General features: G+C 41.2%; 1 protein-coding gene across 5 annotated transcripts in view; it reads right to left on the minus strand.

Moving 5' to 3' along the window:
• Positions 1 to 22,749, minus strand: part of Prickle2 (prickle planar cell polarity protein 2) — a 335,444-nt gene that overhangs the window by 159,485 nt on the left and 153,210 nt on the right. Inside the window, exon 1 of one of the 5 annotated variants that reach the window (NM_001134459.1) lies at positions 4,241 to 4,486. The exons of the other annotated variants lie outside the window; for them this stretch is intronic. The gene's annotated coding sequence lies outside the window, so the exon portion shown is untranslated. Of the gene's footprint in view, positions 1 to 4,240; positions 4,487 to 22,749 lie in introns of those variants that run through there. 5 annotated transcript variants of the gene reach the window in all.

Here is a 22,749-nt window from a genome sequence, read left to right on the forward strand (position 1 = left end):
GCAAGCTGAGGCATTTGCTCTGTGCTTGGGAAGTACACAGCTATCATCCTGTGTATTACTATTATCATTTATAACAGGTCCAGAGGAGGTCTGTTCTCCCAGACTGGATTTCCTAGTGTTCAAAATTAGGATTGATCTGAGATCCAACACAACCAATATTTGTTCATGCCTGGAAGCTTGAACACAGCCTCAGATCTTAAACAAAGCAGTAGAGATAGGAGGAACAAGAGTTTGAGGTTACCCCATGTATATAGCAACATTCTGTTTCAAAACATAAAGTTAAAAAAAAATTAAGAGATTCAGGACGATAACCCCGGTGAATGCAGAATAATCTTGCACCAAGACTACTACAGATCTTTTTTAAAAAGTAAAGCAGGTGGGCTGGAGAGATGGCTCAGCAGTTCAGAGCACTTGCTGCTCTTCCACAGGTCCTGAGTTCAATTCCCAGCAACCACATGGTAACTCAAAACCATTTATAATGGGATCTGATGTCCTCTTCTGTCGTGCAGGCATACATGCAAATAGAGCACTCATACGCATAAATAAATCTTTTTTTTTTTTAAGTAAAGGGAATAAGCTTTCAGGGTTATGATGAGCAGTGTCGTGTTTACCCTTGGATGGACTGGCAATCCCACCTGGGAAGGTGCTCCGTCAACAGGCTGAGCTGGTGAGAGGCACATCGATTCACACACACACACAGATCTTCCCTCTTAAGGTCAAATGTAAAGTACTTCTCCAAGGCCTTCAGTCTCAGCTCACAGAATCATTCATGACTTTTGCCTGACACTGCTGTATCTGTCCCTTCTACTGCCCTGTGCCTTTCAAGATCAAAGTCTTCTTTGCCTGTCCCACAGCAGGATATAAAACAGCGGTTCTCAACCCTCCTAATGCTATGAGCCCTTAATATAGCTCCTCATGTTGTGACCACAACCATAAAATTATTTCATTGCTACTTCATAACTGTAATTTTTCTACTGTTATGAATCATAATATAAATTTCTGATGACGCTTTGGGGGCTGTGGCCCACAGGTTGAGAACAGTTGTTATAAAAGAACACAAAAAAGCCAAAATCTTGCGTTTTAACCAAATATTAAATATCTTAGAAAAATTCTACCCACATTTTAAAACAGAAAAATATATCAAAGAAACCCTTTACATTACATTGAAATATGAGCTTCCACAAAGTATCATCATATTTAACTAGGATTGCCAGTCTGTGATTTAGAAGCAAAATTCACTGTTCCCTCTGCTTCTGCCCACTGACATAAGAACACCACGCTGTGTTTATGATCTCCCAGTGTGTCTCATTTTATGACAGAGATAGGAAGGGCTTAATGTGCCTGGGTATTTTTCAAGAATGATTAAGAGAGATATCTTGGGGAATACAGAAACTCTGAGATTTGTTTTTCCAAATTAAAAAGCACAGATCTCTGCACATATAACCACACAGCCCTGAGCTGTACTTCTCAGGTATACCTGCGGGGGGTGGGGGGGTGTCTTTGAATTGCCAGTTCTTCTCATGGTTGATGCCCTTCTGGGTAAACCCAACACAGAAGCACTTCGCTGCTTTGCAAACAGTCATACAAAGACCATAAACAACACCACCGAGTTGCTGAGTACCGGTCAAGCCTTTGCACGGTTCTCATTCCTGAAGATGCCTGTGTCCCCGTGGATAGCAAACACTGTATAAAGGAAATATGGGTAAAGGAAGCAAAGAGTCCTTCCTGCTGAAGATGGTGAGAGGAGGCCAGTGGGAAACAGACTCGATATTATGGCTTCAGCAATAAATTCTCCCTTACAAAGACCAGGCAGGAGCCATACAAGACAGCAAGGCATGGCATCCTATCACTTGAGAGGCTGGGGGTTAGGGATCTTGAGTTCAAAGTCAGCTTGAGCCAATAGGGGAGGCTATGGATGGGGGAGGACTCAGGAAGAAAGTGTGAGAGGTGATATGTATTTCAGTTTCTTAAATGAAAGTAAAATTCCCAAAATTAACAATAAAGAAAATAAAATAAAAGGCTCATTGATGGAGAAGCTGAAAAGACTTCGTGAGGCTAAAGAGATCAACAAAGAAAGACTGCCTAGTAACACGGCTTGCTTGTATTACACGCAGAGCTGCGTACCATCTGAGGCTGACTCGGGAAAATGCTCAAGTCTCCTGGCAATTTCCTGCAGACAGGATGTCCATCGTCTCCAGATACACACACACACACACACACACACACACACACACACCAAAAACCACATAAACCAAACCCACACCACACACACACCACAAAAATCACACAAACTAAACCCACACAGCACACACACACACACACACCACAAAAAAACACATAAACCAAACCCACACCACACACACACACACACCACAAAATCACACAAACTAAACCCACACACCGCACACACACACAGACACACACACTCAATCACACACACATACACACACACACACACACACACACCACAAAAACCACACAAACCACACCCACACACCACACACCCACATACACACAGAGCCTTCATCAAATGATTTACACTCTAAAAATCTATCTGCCTTCAGAACAAGAGGTTTTTTTCCTCTTGAAAAGCAGCCATGATTTGTTATTCTAACATAGTGTTCCTTCCTTCAAACAGAAATAAGTCACTTAGGGAGGCCATCCTGATTTCTGCTCTGCATTTCTTGAAACTTTTGTCCAGTTAACAGTTTCCCCTGGCAGCTCCTGAGACATCCGTTGAGAGCTGGGAAGTCGCCGACTAAGAGCACAGGCTTGTTTTTATATCCCAGAACCTCTTTCTAGGCCCTGTAGGAAGATGTTTTATGGTGGGATGAGCAGAATTAGCTACACATAAATTCTTTACTACTCAGGTCAGTGACACCTTTATCTGAATTGCTTAGTGGTTGGGATGGTTTGCCAATTGATTTGAAAGAAGAGAGGCACAGATCCTCCCCAAGTGGATTTTTTTTTCTGTCTCTACAGACTGGGCCATGTCTATCTCTCTAATTACTCGACTAGCTGCCCAGATAAAAGCACGTGTGTGCTCAGAGCAGGGAACCCAAAGTATACAAATGATTCATGCCACCTAAACAATTTCGAATACAAGCCAGCCTACCAAAAGAAGGCTGCTGAAGCCAAAAATAATTTAATATGGGAGGAAATGGAATTTGGCAATCCATGCATCAGACGTTACTCCAATTTTGGAAGGCACGTCTTCCAGCTGCTTCCTCTTTAAAAAAGGAAAATAACATAAATAAACTCTGACCCTTTGTATTACCTTTGGACATATTGCTCAGGTACAAACAAGAGAACAGATCGGAGGTGAGGAGCTGCCTGAACGCATCTTTTAAATCTAATCTACCCAGAGAACCTCCATCTCTCACCATTAACTTGGCTTCATTTTTCCAGGGTGCAGTTGCCCAAGCCCTGGAGGCTGGAAGCACTGCAGGCTTTATTATTCCCTGACTCTGAGTCAGCTAACAGGGTGTATGAGATGCTCTGGGCAAACAGGACTGAGCTCCCCATTTCTGCACACACACACACACACACACACACACACACACACACACACCACTTGTAGACAGCTAGGAAGGGTAGGAGGAGGGGGCCGGCCCCTTCTACCTGGATTCAGAGAGAATACATGTACAAATCTACAGTTGATTAATGCTGTACAGCCACACCAAGGTGCCAGGAGAAGAATTTTTAAGGTCCTAGCAATACTTTCACTTTTAGGGACTGTAAGCCCCAGGCATAAAGGTATGTGGAAAGGCATAAATAATACTGTAAAGGTGATTTAAGAATGTGCCTGCCTGTTTAAAGGAGCAAGTTGTAAGTCGTTAGCAGTACATACATTTGAAAGTATTTAAAAGAAAGGGAATTATGAGCAAATAAAATACTATTTAAAAATTAAATACCAAATTAAGCCCCCTTCCCCCAACACACACCAAGTCCTAAAGTAATGGTAACTCTTTCTGGGGATCTTATTAGTCTCAGTGTTGGTTAACAGAGTGACTGTAGGAATGGTGGTGGAAGCGCAGTGGTCCCCAGGGTCCCCTGGGCAGAGTACAACACTCAGCTTTTGGGTGGAGGACACTTCTCCTCTCCCCTCCCCTCTACTCTTTCGCCAAGTCACTTTCTTATTGCTAGGTTCCTTCTTGTCCAGGGGAAGACCCTGGGGCTAGAGCCTCTGCTCATGCATCCTGTCTTTATTATTCCCCTATGCCGGAGAGGATCCACTTACCAGGCTGTCTTGCTTGATCCGCTGGCTGGTCACCACTTCGTCTCCACCCCTGGGAAACTGCAGATAGGCAGAAGAACCACTAGGGACCAGCGACAGGGGCAGAGGCTAAGGGTCCCCAGGGGATGTTGGCCGCCAAGGGTGCAGAGCCTGAGAGGGCTCTGCAGGGACTGCTGGTGAGAGTGAGGACATTCCCGGGACAGCAGCTGCTCAGGGAGCAGCCCTGGATTCTGAAAATTTCCAGCTCCTGGGAGAGAAGGTCTCCAGACTGCTTCTGGGCAGCTTAAAGGGACTCTGCCCCACCTCCTACAGACGCTCATTGGTGAAACTTCCCAGCTGCGGGCCAATCATAAGCCTGTTCCCAAATTGAGATTTAAATCGAAGGGAACTACTGCTTTAAAATTAGAAAGAACCTATGAGCACTCAAACACCGTAGTGAAGCAGGACAGAGGCATCAAGGGCCCAAGCGTGCTTAGGTAGCAGAAGAGGCCAGCTGGCTGGCAGAGCAAGTGAGAAGGAAAGAGGACAGAAATACTGGACCAAGTTCCCCACTCCTCCTGACTACTACAATGTACAACGTACATGCCTTTCCTTTGGGGAAGGAAGCAGTGTGCTCCCAAGTATCTGCTCAGTCTGCTTACTAGTTCTCTATACAATTTCACTTTTTTTCGTGGCATTGCACCAAGGATGAAAGCTTTACATCCATCAACCAGATGCTTCACTCTTTCCCTGTAACACGGTGAGCTACACGTCCTGAGGACATCAGTGGGTGCACGGAGAGATGACTCAAACCCCAGGAGCTGCCTTGACTACAGGGCTTAACTAGAGAATCTAAGAGAGGAGATTAGGTCTGAACACTGGTTTTACTTCCGAGAAAATGGACCCTTGTAAGATAAAAGGAAATAAGGATCGATTGCTGGCAGGACAGCCGTGCTAGGTCATAGGATGATCAATGAAAGATAAAGTCCTTGACCACGAGGAACTCACAGTAGAGTAGAATGATGCGGAATGGGGTGGAAAACAGAGAGATAAATAAGGAATCATATTAAAAGATGCTCAAGGCAAGGCATCTTATATAGGGATAGGTGGATTTGCTATAAAATGAAAGTAACTGAAAACCATTATTCCACAAGGGACCTTGGTACACAAATCATGCTATAACCATATAATGGGATGCTATATAGCTATGAGAAAAAAAGAAGCAGAGCTAAAACCAATAATGTTAAGTGAACTTCAAATGAACTGTGTTTTATATATATGCATATATACACAAACATATATATATATGTATATATACATATTTCAGAGAGTGAAATGAATAGTTGTTGGCATAAACAAACCTTCAAGTTTTATGCATGTAGATGCATATTATATATGCACGAAATGATTCTGGAAATATGCTTAAGAAAATGGCAAAATTTCTAACAAAGTGTTTCAAAGGCTGAACAGATTCCAGATGGAAAGAAGATTAATATTTTAACACACACTCCTATGTTAAATGCCATGAAAGACAGCTAGAAAAATCTAACTTTTCAACTACCTAGACATGTTACAGGTATACCCAGCCTTTTGACATTGCGACAGAACATGGCCACCTACAAAAGTCATGCTCAAGAACCTTGCCATCAAATGACAGAGAAAGTCCTCCCCACCCAAATTCTCATCTCTTGGATATGTTTATTTATGACTTTGGGTTAGTTCAATCATAGTTTTCCTGGGGTACATGCAGCCCCTGGGCCATGGGTCAGATGTTCCTGTCAATTAGATAGCAAAAGTTCTTTTAGATTCTCAGCTAATTTATAATAAGAACAGGGAAGCACTCGTGTGGTGAATTAACCTTGAAGAAGCATCCCAACATGATGTGAGGTAGATGGAGGATGACTGTCTGCTGGGATGAGGTTTGTCTTGGCTCACTGGGAACTGTGATGATCAATACCATCAACTTTACAGCATCTGGAACTGATTAGGAGACTAGAAGACCATCTTCTGGGCATATCTGTGAAGGGCTATCTTGATTATGTTAGAATTTGTCCTTGTCTTTGAGGGAGCTGCTTGATTAGGTTAACAGTGGTGAGAAGACAAGTGGGTCTATCCCTGGGCATAGATGCTAGACTACGTTAGGAGGAGAAAGCTGGCTGAACATCAGTATTCACCAGTCCCTGCTTTCTGAGTGAAGAAGTGATGTGACCTGCTTCTGACCCCATTCCAGGCCCTTTCCACCATCATGGACTGGATCCTCAAACTATAAAGCCAAAACAAACCCTTTCCCCTAAAGTTGCTTTTTTCAGAGTACCTTATCATAGAAACAGGCAAAGCAACTAAGACAGGCCTGGATTTTAATGACCATGCAGGAAATCGACAAGGTCTTCCAGGAAGGCTCACTTAAGGGCTTCACCTGCAATGAAGACTATTAACCAGGCGAGTGAAATCCCTGTCTCCATATGGGTTCTTGGTGACAGGATAAATTTTACTCCAAAAATTAGGAGCCTGGGGCCCAGGGCATTTAGGAATTTGGAGTGTGAAAACTGAAAAGGCTGAATCAGGGATTTTTGAAGGAAAACTAACATCAGATCTAGTTTTGTTCATGAAATGCCAAGAAAACCCCACACAGCAAATTTTTAAAAGTGCCTTTAGGGATCTAACTCTCAAATCCGTGCTATGTGCAGATAAGGGAAGCATTGGTTCCTACTGAAAAACCCCATAACATCCAGAGAACTAACAAAGCCACGTGTCAGCTCAGAGTATCAGAGACTCAAGAATCAGAGGTCATGAAGCAACATGAAAAAGATGAAAAGAAACTGGGGGAAAGAAAGCACTGAAGATGAATAGCTCCAAGGATTTTTATAAAAGGCATTTATAAAACTCACAAATCATCACAGTTCAGGAAGCAGGATGTATCTCAAACAAGATAAATAAACAAAGAAAACATTCACATGTATTAATCATTCAAGTAACTATAGTACATTAATAAAAAAGAAGTAGGGAAAAGTGAGACTGTTTCATAAGGAAGTGTCAGAGGTGAGTGAAGGGGCTCAATGGTTGGGAGATGGGCAATGGCTGCTCTTCCATATGTGGAGCTGGAAGACATTTCCCTGCTCTTCCATCTGCAAAAAAATGAAAATGAGCACCAAGTGACAGCAGGTGCCAGATACCAGGACATAGTGGCAGAGGTATTCTAGGTAAGATGAATATATTCAGCTACTAAATAAAAACAGCAAAAGGATACAGAGAACAGAGGGCCATGAAACCAGAGCTCCCTACCATTGGAAATAAAAGATATGCAGAGGAAGGTCATCTTGCAAGCCTTACAAGAAAAGGCAGCTTAGTGAAGGCTCCTTAAAGAAAGTACCAAGCTGGTATCTCTAGGGAACACTTCATTGTTAGTCCTGGCTTGGGACCCCAGTATGGGCATTTACTATCTTCTGAGTTTTGCTGAGTCACATGACATACTCTCTACGCTCCACTTACCTTAAAATGGAATCCTTAGCACTACTCTTCGAGGTTGTTTGAAATTTAGGAGAACATATACAAAGCACTGAGCAGAGTATCTAGCCTGTACAATCTTCTTTTATTAAATGGACACCTAATATTATTATTGTTATTACATAAACCCCACTGACTGGGTAGGAAAGTAAATGTTCTCTGTTTGCAAAGATCTATGTATTTTTTCTAACTGCTCTAGAGGACAGAGGCTTCAGTCTATTTTCACAAAACTACTCCGAGAATTGGAAAATACTTAACAACTAGCAATCTTCTAAAAGCGAGGTTATCGTGGCATCAACGCCCAGAGTCCTTCCCTTTAAAGAACCATAAACTAACCCTCAAAGTAAGGGGCAAGGTCTGCATATGTTTGATTTCAAGGAAGTGATTTTCTGCTCTGCCTAAAGCTGAGAACATAACATAACTCTATGGCATTAAATCTTCTAATTTCCAACTACTGATCACAGCAGCATCGTTCAGAATCAAGACAGGAAAGGATTTGATGCATCCTCCACAGCACTGCCCTGGGAAGTTCCTGAGTGTCGAGGACAAAGCGTAGAAAGGAAGCTCAAGCGCAGCCAACAGTGCTGTGTTGCCTGTCGGGTAAGATCATAAAGCTCTCTGGCCAGTCTGGAGGAATGGACTGAACTAATAATGTTGATGACAGTCAAAGTAGAAAGTTGTGTGCCTGCTCTTTGCAAGATGCACCGAAGGCTGAAGTCTTACAGAGAGGGGAAAGATTAGCAAGAGGGATAGTCTTCCATTCATTCTTTCGTGTCACATCTAATGGATGTGCACAATACGTTACAAAGAGAAAGGATTTGCAGGAGAGGGTAGGTAAAAGCAAATGCGAATAAAGCATGGTGCCTGCCCTCAGAGGGCATGCCATGTTGAAATCTAAGATCATCACCTTAATTTACCCACAGCCTCCTACACTTTCTGTATCATCCAATGCCTCTCCAACTTTTGTAAACCATTCCCACTTTATTTTAGGATGTAAACAATACTTGTTTCAGAATGGTAATCAGATTTCATCTCTTAGGTAACAATGCTGATCAGCAATGGCTTCCTGGAGTACTGACTTAACAAGAAGTTGGAGTATATATTCTGGTAGAAAAGGGTGCTATGATTGATTAGTGATGTCTGGCATGTTACTGGATAAGGAGTCATGACAGGCCCTCTAAAACCTCCTAAATAATCCAGTCATCTCACCCCTCAGATGAGAAAACAGAACTGATCTTCCTTCTTATAGCATTTTCAATGCAGCAACACTAGCAGAGGCAAGCAAGAACATTCATATTTAAAATATGTGATATATACCACACATATACATGTATGTATGGTGAAAGAGTGAGCTTAAAATTTTCTGATGGATTGTTAAGACATGAACTTAAATCCTTCACAAGTCTGTATTCTGTGACAAACTGACTAAAAGTAAAACTACCAATTCTGATCCCTGCAGGAGCTACATAACATAACTCCAGTTCCTAAACACACACACAGAGAGAGAGAGAGAGAGAGAGAGAGAGAGAGAAGAGGAGGGGAGGGGAGAGAGAGACACTACATTAATAATCTGAGGATGTTTGAGGATTTAAAGTACATGAAGGAGAAGGAATTAAGTGAATACATTTCAGAAACACAAAATGAATACACAAAACATCAAATGACGTGGTATTTAAGAAAGGACAAAGGTTTTCATCCGGTTATTCCATTAAATGCTATAGATATTATCAGTCCAACAAGGAAAAGAAAAGCTATTATTTCTTTTCATACAGACACTTTATATCCTCGGGGCTCTGTAATACTATCTAGAGCGATAGGGCCTGTCCCTGTCAAGCCATTCCACTCTCAGTCAACACTCACAACCATCACCCACCCAGCCACAAAGAAGCCAGGTTCACTGCTGCAAGGGACAGAGTGATACAAATGACAACCGATAAGCAGTGAGCCTGACCCCCCCTGGACTGATTCAGATACAAAGGACAAATTGTAGCATTTGATTAATATGCCAGCTCTTCTGTCATGCCAACTGCAAAATGAACTTCATGGAAAACTAGCTCCTTGAGAAACAGGTCTAATTAATTCAGTTACATAAACGCCAATGGAATATGGGGTGGGGGCTGGGGAGTGGAGAGAGCTGGGAAGCAAAAGCTTATACAGAGGAAAGTAAGGGTGAAGGGGAACAGAGAGGGAATGGATTAAAGGGAATAAGAGAATGTGGAAAGGAGGATTTTGAAAACCACTGAGTTCAACTTTACACTTCAAAAGCTGTGTTTTGGTATAAGATGACATGAGTGGGTCATGTTTATATTTTGATAGGATTCACTACTGGTGATGTAGATAAATTAAAAGATGACCTGTGGGGCCAATGAGATGGCTCAGTAGCTCAGGATGGCTCCTGACAACCTGAGTTTGATGCCCAGAGCTTATGTGCATATGTGCACGTGCACACACATGCACACACACACATGTGCATGCACGCACACTCATGCATGTATGCACATGCACTCAGAAATGTTTTAAAGATGGACTACGGCAAACAACTCTGCAGTTCCTACATTGGTTAAGACTCGACTCACTCTAACCATTTGCATAATGCTGAAAAGATTTCTACAAAATATGATTTTACTAAATATCATTTTCATGATACATATGTTATACCTACCTTCAATCATTCACAATAAATGGTGACACATCTAGATACTAGATTACTTACTACCCAGTAATTCAGATGCAACCAAAAGGAGAATGTCAAGTACACCATGCAAAGCTAAAGCAGACAGACTCAGAAAGCTACCTTCCAGACTATCTTATGATAGCTCAGAAAGGGCAGAATTACTGAACCAACCAGAAAGCAGATCAGTAGTTCCTGAGAGCTAAGCAATAAAGGTAATATAAAGTAACATGAAAAAATTTGGGGGAAGAGATAGAACTGATTTATATGCTGATTGCAGGGACAGTTATGTTTGTCAAATTAAATGAAATTGTGAATCTGTGAGTAGATTTTGCCATATGAAATATAAATAAATCGAAACCTTCCCTCCAAACACAGGACAGTTTCCATGTGTCATTTTGGTTTTCATTTTTCCTGTATTGAATATTTTTTCAGTTATCTCATTCATTTTTTACAAAGATCTTTTATTTATTTATTTATTTATTTATTTATTTAATGTAAGTACACTGTAGCTGTCTTCAGATACCCCAGAAGGGAGCATCAGATCTCATTACAGACGATTGTGAGCCACCATGTTGTTGCTAGGGTTTGAACTCAGGACCTTCAGAAGAGCAGTCAGTGCTTTTAACCACTGAGCCATCTCTGCAACCCCTACAAAGATCTTTTAAAATGACAAAGATGTAAACAACTGTTTTAGAAAACAACATAGTTAATTAGGACCCATGGAGTGACAAAGGCTGTTGAAGGTGCTCCCTCTGCATTCATAGAGAGATGAAGTTTTGGAATTCTAGCCTCCAGTTAAGTTCCTTGAGCACTGATTTCAGCTAATGAATGGATTGGCACTGTAACACCTACCTCTACCACCTCCCAGCATGGGAAATCATACTACACAGTGAAACTTCTTGAGGGGGAAGAAGTAGCACTCATTGCATTTCTTGCACTTCACACAGCAGGCACTTCACAAACAGCATCCCATAAGATGAACAGAAGCTTTGTATAATGTACTCGCACTTCATCCTCTAGGCCAAAAATTCCTCAGGGTGCCCACTCAGTTCATCCCACAACAGCTGGGTCCTTCATTTAGCTCTGCCATGCTGGGAACTGGTGGCCATCCCTCTCTTAGATACAGATCCCAGTGTGCACATCCCATCTCTATTCAGCCCTGTTCACTACCCAGCCTTGTCTTCTACCAATCAATGCCTAGCGACTGCTGCTTATGGGACACAGGTTCAGAACTTCTGACCAACCCAGGTGCTGCTAGGTGGGATGTAATTATGCTGGAAAGCATCCAAGCATTTCAAAGAAACATTCGTAGATTCACAAGGCTAAAGTAACATGACACCTCAGGCTTGCTTTGGCATACTTAGGAAGATGGACAAAGGTAAGGAGAGAAAGCATGGTTATGCAACAGAACAGGGTCAGAAATGAAGCAAATGGAATTCTGATAATTCTTTATCATGGAATTAAAAACTATTAATAAAGGACACATTTTTTAAAATCCACCATTTCTAGTATGAAGCTTTTTACTTTAGGTTTTTTTTTTCTAGGACTAAGTCTAATATTAGTGCTCCTGATTTACTAGCCAGTCTATGTGCAGCAATTATCATGTGTCAATTAATACGACTCAGGTAATTATAATGTTGAGGGTTATGTCTCAAATATTTATGTCAAAGGAAAAAAATGATTGTGGGCAACCCTGATAGGCTGGGCTTTACAAGCTATTGGGGACGGGGCGGGGGAGGGGGGGAGCAATGTTCTTAGACAGCATGAAAATTATTAGGCTGTAAAAAGGCCATCTTCATTCCCATGTGATTTATCTCCTTAGCAAATCATGCCAGGGAAACCAGCAGGAGGACCACAAGCTGTCCAGCAGAAGACCAGAGGCTTGGAAGCAGAATTTACAACATTTAAAGAGTTCGTTCTCTCTCTCTCTCTCTCTCTCTCCCTCTCTCTCTCTCTCTCTGTGTGTGTGTGTGTGTGTGTGTGTGTGTGTGTGTGTATTTTTCTGGAGGATATGACTCAGACTAATTGATTCCCTTGAATAAAGTGGTGGCTGCCTGTCAACTCTGACACAGTCCATGTCTAGGTCCGTAGCAAAGCACACTAAAAAGCACAGCACTCTCCAGAAGGCCTTGGGACAAGCCATTGAAGGTTTCCCAGTGCACAGCTCTCTGGAAGGAAGCCCTGACCAATCCAACGGCCTGAAAAGAAAATCTTTTTGTTTCCTGCATAACTCAAAGGACTGAGTCATCTTTCTTCACCTATGCTTACAGCCAACTTGTCTTTGCATATAAAAAGTATTTTTAAGTGCAGAACATGAAAGAGAACAAAGAAGAGATGGAAGAAGTAAAAGAGGAAGGAGGGAGGAAGGGAGGTAAAGGGGAATAAGGAAAAGAAGTACAGACTCAAATCTCTTATGCCTATCATTTTCAGAAACCAACCCATCTTCAGGCCTGTTCTGTCTGCATTCTTGGAAGTTCTAAATGCTAAACACTCTGCCATTCCTGCACATGGTGGCTCCCTCTGATGATACCCTCAGAGCAGAGAGGAGAGGTACCAGGGTCAGTTTTCTCTGTGGCAGACACCCAAGTCCATTATTTCTCAAGTCTGTTTGGGGCCCCTTCTCTTCTTAACACCTCTACTTTGCAAAGTTGACTGTGTTTCCCTCCTTTCCAAGACACAGCTCCCCTTCCATCCCCAGCCCCCTAGTTCTGTCTGTCTGTCTGTCTCTCTGTCTTTTTAAAGACAGGGTTTCTTTATGTAGCCCTGGATGTCCTGGAACTCGCTCTGTAGACCAGGCTGACCTCAAACTCATTGATCTGCCTGCCTATGCCTCCCAAGCACTGGGATTGGAGATGTGCACCATCATGCTTGCTCCACAGCATCTCTTACGCTCTCTGCAGGCACTGTTCTAGGTGCGAGTCTTTTCTATAAACTAAACATATGGGTTCCTTGCCATGCTGGCCTTAGTTTCTACAGTGGTACAAAAGGACAATAAGCACAATGAAGTAGCTGAGGAGGAGAAAAGGATGGAGAGGACATGGCTGACTTCATAAGCCTGGTTCCAGCCTAGATGGATTCCCTACGTTTCATTATCATGTAAACAAACAAATGATCTGCTGGATATGCCCACTCTCAAATCATACAGACCCAATCTTAATCTTCCCACTCAAAGCTGGTATACCATCATCTTCCCTTAAGTTTCCTTCCTCTGTGGAGTAATTTACCCAGAATCCCGAGGCATACAGACACCGGACACTACTTTCAATTCCTTTTATTCATTTTCACAATAGAATAGTTTCACAATGCCCTGAATACTGTTTATTTCTCCGTTTCTGATGTTGTGCCCTGTTCCAAGCACAATCTCTTCTTTAGTAGACTTTGGTACCAGTCAGTCTAGCAGGATTCCCTCAGAATTCTTGTCTCTTCTCTCTTCAGCCAATCCTGATCCATCTGTACAGACTGTGGCTATAGTGATCACATTAAGTGGCCCATGTGAAAATATCTACTCAACACTTTTTCTGGCTCCTCAATGTCCCCAGTTCCTAATCTTCCTGCTTGTGCTAAGCTGTCCTCTGTGCGGGTCTTCTGGGTTGTTTCTCTTCTCACTATGACTACCTGAAACACAAAGCAGCCCCCCTAAGCAATGCCTGCACACACTCCAACTCTCACCTGGGCTGCCCAGAGAGTCCCCCTTCACTGTAGAGAGCCTGTTGAGCCCTATCTATGGAATAACATAATTGTCAGGATGCTGCCAGGCACTCAGGCAGTATCCAATAAATATCTCTTGCACGGATGAGTGTCAATTTACAAAGTCAGTGAAAATATCTAATGAATGGAATCTATGCAACCAAGTCAACTTGTGAAGCTGTGGTCAATTTTTTTCTTTGAAGTCTCCGAATCCTGGGGCCATGCCTTTAGGGAGCTGAGGCTTGGAAGTAAGAACTTCTATGCCTGGGGCAGATCGTTTCTCTCTAAGCCTCAGCTTCCTCGCTGATAAAAGGAAAATGATAAGTTCTGCTTCATGGTGTTGTTACGACATGAAACTAAGTGAGGATTGGAAGAGCCGGCAGAGTAAAATATGCAAAGTGTCACAGCAGCTCTGCAAATGGTGACTTTGCAAGTTAGGGTGGGAAATGCTAAGAACAGGTGGCATTCTACAGAGGGCACAGTTCAGGGAGAAAATAGGGAAGCCAAAGCAATGTGAACCTCTGTACCCAACATCCTCCCTTCCGGTGGAGATCTGGCACTGTGGACTTGCCATCCCATTTTTATTCTGAGTTCATTTAGCTTTAAGATCACAGTCTTTATTTTAATACACACTGCATTTTAACAAGTAGGTCAAAGCCATTTTATACTTGCAATATGATTACCATAGTAATCGCTGTATTTTATAGCCTGCAAAGTGTTCCCAGGGAGACCAACAGGGACAGCTACAGTTTGTAACAAAAATAATAATTTCAGCTCTGCAGAATAAGCTCCTCTTAAAAACTCTCTTGTTGCAAGTATTAATTTTTGAGGCTCCCACAATATTTGGAAACAGCAACACTAATGACTAACCAAAGGCATACTCAAGAGCAGTTAATTTCAGGGGCTTTATGTTTAGAGCGATGATAACAATAATACTGACAATAACAATAGTGGCTAATGCTTATGTAGTGCTTGAAGGAGAAGGTCTGCAAACTGCTTTGCACAGGTCCCCTTCTTGCACTTAAGTTCCTCAGTGGTCCCCTCTCATGGTGACTGAATGTGACACTATGACTTGCTCTGACCAATGGAGTGTTGGCAAACGTGCCAGCAACAGAGGCTTGTAAGGACATTCTATATTTGAGCATTGTTGTCTAGGTACTGAGGCTAATGTTGTAACTACAGCCACATGTTTGACCTGCCATCACATGACACAAACGAGCAAAGCCACCCTCAACTATCAATCTCCAGCCATTGTCCAGGACAGTTTAATCAAAATCATCAACTAAATTTCAGGGTGTTTTGTTATGCAGCACTAGCTAACTGATCCATCTACTTACATGGAGTCTGACATCCTTCAAAGAATTTTACATAAATTAACCAATTTATTCTTGTATAACATTTCTTTGGGAATAATGTCGTCATTTAGCACATAAATGGAGGAATTTAAATACACAGAGATCTGGTAATTTTTTGCCCAAAGTCAAATGGCTACAATATAACAGAACCAGACTTTGAGCCCAGGCAGTCCTTGTTCTAGAGTACTGATTTTAAACTAGACAATACTGTCTTTCTGCTGCACTTACTTTCGTCTTAGGAACACTTATTTTGAGGAGTGAGGAGATTGCTCAGTGGGTCAAATGCTTGTCATGCAAGAATAAGAACCTTAGGTGGAATCCTGTAAACATACAAAGCTGGGTAAAGTCGTGCAGGTGTCTTATGCCCAGTGCTCCTGTGGTCAGATGGGAGGATTGACAAGAGAATCCCTGGAAGCTCATAGGTCAGCTAGCCTGCCACACACAATGGTGGAAAACAAAGGGATCTTGCCTCAAACAAGGCAGAAAGTAAGGAACAGATACTCAAGGCTGCCCTATCACCTCTACATCCACATCACAGCATATTCATGCCCGCACACCCTTATACCCTTCATTTTCCCATAAAGTTATGAAGCATTATATAGTATGAACAATTGTTTCAATTATCAAGACCACAAAATACTATTTTCCAAAAGAAATCTCATAAAAATAACACCCCAAAGCATATCAAAATATTCCCAATCATCCATACACCAAATTCCATTGAAAGATTTATTATAGATCACTTTTAGAATGAGCTTTGAAACATAAGATGAAAAATAATCTTCAACTGTATTTCATTAAGTTAAAAGTTTATGAAATTCATTTATTTATCATATATTTCTTTTTAATTAACTCACAGAAGCAATTCAAGCTTTTAAAATTCCAACTATATTGTATATCAAGTAGAAATCCTTCTCTCCTCCCTTCACCTTTACTTCATGACTGTAACAAACTATCAACAACCTAAAGTGTATCTTTTTATGATTGCCCTTTAATTATGCAAACATTATTAAAGGTCTATTTAAATGCCCTGCTTAAGAAAGGAAAGTCAGAAAAAATATCAGTTGACTAAACTTAACAGCATAGTTCAATATCCTTGTTATTAAAAAAAATACTGTATAAAAGCCTTTAAGTTCATTACAGTCAAATACCTATACTAATTGTATTGTAATTCTCAAAAGTGACAATTATTCCTTTATTTGTTCTCGATGAACAAAAATGTTAAGTTATGCAACACATTTATGGAAGCCAGTTTTATGGCTCTTTGGGGACCTAAAATAGAATCCTCATTATTCGTTATTTATCTAATTCTTATCTATGGTAAAAGTTTTACAGTAGTTTTCAAAACCAAACCCAAATGCTTAAAATGGCCATGCTAGATGCAAACTAATATATATTTTTTTAAACCACGAATAAATGAAACAAGACCAGAAGGCCAGCACTTGCACAAGTACAATAGTGAGATGTCAGGTAGTGCAACTGCTTGAGACAAACTCTCTAAGAGGGACGGATGCTAAGAGTCATACTACATAAAGACTATGTGACACCAACTTCTATTCAAAGGGTAAGATCACAGCAAAACCACATAGTTCTCACAAAAAGCAAAGGTGTCCAATTCTTGATTTTTCCTACTTCAAGTATCCTTACTGGAATCAAAAGATTTTGCCCCTACACCTAAAATTTGTACATACTATTAAAAAGGTAAACACTAGTAAAAGAAACATTATTCTCTCATCCGCTGTCCTATCTCCCCCCTTCTTATATGCTATTTTAGAGAGAGTCAGATTAAGGAATGTGATTGATGGAAATGCCAATACTGGAAGGGCAGGTGACCCTCCCTGACCATTGTGTGGATAAAATGGACATAAAGGTGGCACACTAAACTTTCCATTATAGATAACACTCCATACTTTCAAAAGGGCACTAAAGCCCTGTCACAACTCAGAGTATTGCAGTGAACTATATGTGAACACACACATAGACATTTATACATGTATACACATATGATAGCCATGCACATACATGTCACAATACATCAAGAGTGTTCTTAAAGTTACCACCCACGGTCTCTAATTTGATTAAGTAAAGGATGTTGGCAAAAAGAACCATTGACATAGGAGCCAGCAATCGGCCTTTGGATTTTACAGTTCATGTGGGTAATGCATACTTACCATATTGCATACGTACTGCATACCAGACCAAGGAACAGGTCTTACAGATACAATGAGAACAAACAATATAACAGAGTGAAGTCCAGAGAATAGACAAGTTAAAAAACATTGCATGATTGCCAAGGCTTCCTCCTTCTTAGAATTCATGCGATGAGATTTCACTGCTTTTGTTCATTCATTAAATGCTCCTGTGGTATAGTGCTAGAAGTCAGGAGGTCTCTATGTTTGATAGGATGTGCCTCTTTCTCCATAGGCTCGCCAATCAAAGGCACACATGAGCAGTGACACAGGAGAATGATGTCTTAGGGAAGGAGGCTAGCCACAGATGCCACAGATGCTTTTCTTTTCTAACAATGAACTGGGTGTGGTACACACTTATAATTCTAAGACTCAGGGAGGAGGCAAGCTGGGAGGGTCATGAGGTTCAAGGCTAGCCTGGGCTATCTAACAAAAATTATGTATCAAACAATGACAACAACAAAAGCAAACACAAAGTGAAAAAAAAAAAACCTACCAATGATTCAAATGCTTCTTTTGTATAAAAAGTGATCATTCAAAATCTTGTTAAAATGTTTTAAGAAAGATGGGGTGAGGCCTGGGAGTCTGAATTCCTATCTAGATCTCAAATGATACTGAGGTTGCTGCTCTGGGGACTTTTGGAACAGACTGGTCTAAGCCCACAAGATCCTTCTTGTTAACAGATAAGCTGTTTGGTTCATCTTATATTCCCCAGAAATCTCTACCAGTTGCCAATTAAAAAAAAACAGGACAACACACACACACACACACACCACACATACAGCACATACACCACACACACAGGGTGGGGGGGGGGAGGGAGAGGGGAGAGGGGAACTTAGAGGTCTGTTGAGAAATTTAAAATCAGCCACTCTAGGTCCTAAATTCTAAGTAGGTCCAGTCAGTTAGAGGCAGGCAGAAGCCTGTGATCTTCACCTGCAACCACTGATCCTGTGAGAAGTTCTTTTTCCTCTTCCACATCCTCCTCCATTCCAGGCACACATCTGTTACTGTGGACCTAGACAGACTGAAAGAGGCAAGAACTTAAGAACCCACTACCACCCAACATTTTCTCCAAGGGACCCTGCTCACCTGGCAGCCATTGGTGCCATTTGTTTACACAGGTAAATAGCTTTGGTGTCTGCTGCCAAATTCCCTTGGTTAGCAAATACCCAAACAGTCAAGGGGGCATTCCAGTCTACCCCAATGAAGAGATGACAGGACACTCATGCTAGGATGTGCGATGCAGCAAGGGCATGTTTGCACTCTCACAGGACATTCAATGCCAGTCTTGGTGCAGTCCAGGAAACCCTTTCCCCCTGACAGACGTCAGCACCTGAAAGCATCTGGAATCCGTTCTCCAATGAGAATCTTGGCCAGAAGTGGGGGAGGGCTCCACCTGGACCAAATGTGTTCATCAGCAAATGTGTGCGTGGGCGCAGGCAGACAGAACGCACATCTTTTCATCGTGCAACATTACTGTGTGCACTGGCACACAGCTATTTTTACATTATTTTTGGATGATGTCTCTCTGTGTGGATGACATAGAAATGTTCGACTTCACTGCTCACGTTTCTAGAATTGCCAAAAGCCCTCACAATATATTCCTGCCACAGGCAGCTCAACACACAGCAAAATAGACTGGTAAACATTTTAGTATCAATTGACAAAAAAATTTACTTACTTCTGTTTCTGTTGCCCAATTTGTCTGTCACTTCCTATATCAAGAAAGACCTAAAATTACTTTTGAGAATGACTGTCTGTAACCAGTTAATGATGTATAACTAGAACTATAGATCCTGAAGAAAAGAACAACTGGCTTGGTCCCTTCTATCATTGGTCATTACTTTTTCTTTTCTTTTTTTAAATATGGTCATTCTTCTGAGCCTTTCTGAAATTTACATCTATCTTTACCTGTCACTGTTGAATTATGAGACTAGAACTTGATACTCCTAGTCAGTAGTCTGAGATAGAGTCAGAAAACTAAACACACACATGAAAGGGGGTGGTGAATAAACACCTAAAAACCCTGAGAAGAATGATGGAGCTTAGAAGATATGTGTGCTAATTGCATTCATATGAGCACATCAGAGAAAGACATGATAATTTTTGCAGTAATAAGAGGAAAACCTATACCCCTATACCCCTGACAGAAAGTTGAGAAGCATCAGACTAACATGCAGTTGTTATGTTCATTGACTTAATAGTATTCAAATCTCATTTTTTTTGTAATTTTTCAGTTTAATCAAAACTGAAATACTGATAAATGTATTTCAAGTGGAGATTCAGGGATGAGACAAACCACAGCAGTTTTAACCCTAGCATGAACAGAGGTAAAGACCCTCTCTCTTAATTTCTTTTGGGGATGACAATCACATTTAGTATCTATAATACCACTAACAGGCTTTCTTTCTGGAAGTCCAAAGCATAAATGGCTATAAACTTTCTTTCATCGTAAACCACAAAATAAATGATGTCCAGCAGAGAAAGCCCTGTTGGTATGGGGTGCCTGACTCTGAATTCTACACAAAACCCTGATGCCTTGGTGGTAAGAGGGTAGATGTAAACAACGAGATGTTATTCTCTTGAAAATATTTAGCTCATGAAACTATATATTAACCAAGCGAGTTTATATACTAAGAAAACAAGTGTGGCTAGTGTGCACATGAACTTTCGTCCGATCCCAGACAGCATCTAAACCAGATACTCAAGGGAAGTATTTATCAAATGGTCCAAACTGATGTGATACTATTTATACAAAACTCTTTTAAATTAATTAAAGCAATAGAGTCCAAGACATGCTTATAGTTTTTAACTAATAAAATTCAGGCAAAAATATAAGTACCCAGTAACCTCCTTTCACAGCAATTATGAGAAACATCTATGAACAAGTTGAGTCTGAAAGATGAGGACTAAGGATAGCACTGAACAACCAAGAAGTGGTCAGCCACCACATCTAGCTCATAGGACTGCATGTCTTGGGGGTTTCTCACTGAACCTGAACCATGATTCAGACTCTGATTCAGACAGTCTCAATCAACGGCAACTATATTGTTTCCCTTTATGTCTGAGCTGACCAAAGACTCTACATACATGACATTTAACTGTCATGGTAGCCTTTAGTTGCAAAGCAGTTAATGACCTGGGTTAACCTTACAGTCACAAAGTCTAAGCTATAAATGCATCTCAATCAAGATACCTAAAATTAACCTGGCATCATTTTAACACTGTAAGAGTCATTGCCCAAGAGATAGGAATCTACCTTCCCTCCTTCCTCCTCTTTCCCCATCTCTTTCCTTCCCTTCCTATCTCCCTTCTTTCATAACTTGTTCTCTCCTCTCCCTCACAGACATGCTGCTTTTCCAATAACTGCAAAAGGTCAGTTACCAGGCAAGACATTTAGATGTCATAAAAAATTAACAAATGCAAATCCCATGTAGTGAACACAGAGCAAGGGGGAGAATTATTGCAGGTTAATGTCTATGAAACCTAAGTGATAGACTGCCCACTTTTAAATTTATGTTATCAATGGCATACAAACTGTGAACATGGTTAGGACAACCCAAAAGCATGAAAGGAAACAATTTAGTCTGTGCCTCACATAGAGATTCTGAAATCACAAATGCTCAACCAGTTGCCAAGACACCTTCTGAAGGCGTTGGAATGACAAGAATTTCCTTGCCAGGTCAGCACATTTCAACTTTGGTCAAGATTCATAATGAAATATAGAGTATTTAGAAGAAACAAACCCACAAAAACCCCTTTTACTGTTTGTGCTTTGAGACATGTAAATATTGGGTAAATTGTTTTAATGTTTAGGAAAATCCACCCTGCTTGAATAACATATTGTTCCTGTAATTCTAATTGAAACCATTTAACTAGTAGTTGCTAGAGACTTATTTTTTTATGAAACTTACATACAGTATTAGGATGCTTTAAATCAACAATTCTTACTTTAGTTATATACTTAATTTATTAAAAACACAAGAATTATGAAAGGGGCGGGTTGGTTTGAATATGTTTGGCCCATTAGAAGTGGTACTATAAAGAGGTGTGACCTTGCCACTGTTGGGGTGGGCTTTGAAATCCTCTGCTCCGGCTCTGTCCAGTGCAAAAGAGATTGTCTTTCTGGCTGTCTTTGAATCAAGATGTAGAACTTTCAACTTCTTCAATACCATGTCTGCCTGAATGCTGCCCTGCTTCCCACCATGTTGATAATGGCCTGAACCTCTGAAACTGTAAGACAGCCCCAAATCAATGTGTTATGTTTAAGAGTTGCATTGGTCATGGTGTCTCTTCACAGCACTAAAACCCAAACTAAGACAAAGGTGAAGGAAAAGGTAATTTCTTGGGAAAGGGGGAGGAAGCCAAGTGATGTATTAGTACTATCAGAACAATGGAAACCTAACTATGCTCAAAACTAGCTTGGGGGTAACGTCACCTTACACTTTAGTCCACCATGAAGAAAAGTCAAGGGAGGAACTCAAGGCAAGAATCGGAGGCAGGACTTGAAGCAGAGCCAATGATGAAATACCGCTTACTGGTTTGCTCCTCCTAGAGCTTGCTTAGCCTGCTCTCTTAATCAGCCCAGGATCACCTGTCCAAGGGTGGGACCACCCACAGTGGGCTGGACCCACCTACATCAATAATTAAGAAAATTCCCGGCAGACTTGCCTACATGCCAATCTTACGAGGCATTCTTTCAACTGAGAGTCCTCTTCCCAGACAGCTCTAGCTTGTGTCACCAACCAGGAGAAAGGACCTTAGAAATACTTTGAACTCATAAATACATCTTAAAATATAAACTGTTTAATACTTTCCATTTCTAAGTGAGGTCCAAAGATTTATAAACATGTCAGAATAGTAAGAACCTGACACTGAACTTGAGGAAGAAATGAGTGTCGGTGATAGGCTATAATGTCTTCTGGTCTATGGAATCCCGTAGATCCACAACTCACCAATTTCAGGTACTGGGGGATTTATTTGCTATTATATGGTGTATGGTTGGGGTATTCTGCTTTAGGGTGAGTGTGTGCACATGTGTGTGTGTGCGCATGTGTGTGTGTGCGCATGTGTGTGTGTGCGCATGTGTGTGTGTGTATAATATTAGTATATATATATATA

Source organism: Mus musculus, chromosome 6 (genome assembly GCF_000001635.26).
Source record: "Mus musculus strain C57BL/6J chromosome 6, GRCm38.p6 C57BL/6J".
Taxonomy (NCBI): domain Eukaryota; kingdom Metazoa; phylum Chordata; class Mammalia; order Rodentia; family Muridae; genus Mus; species Mus musculus.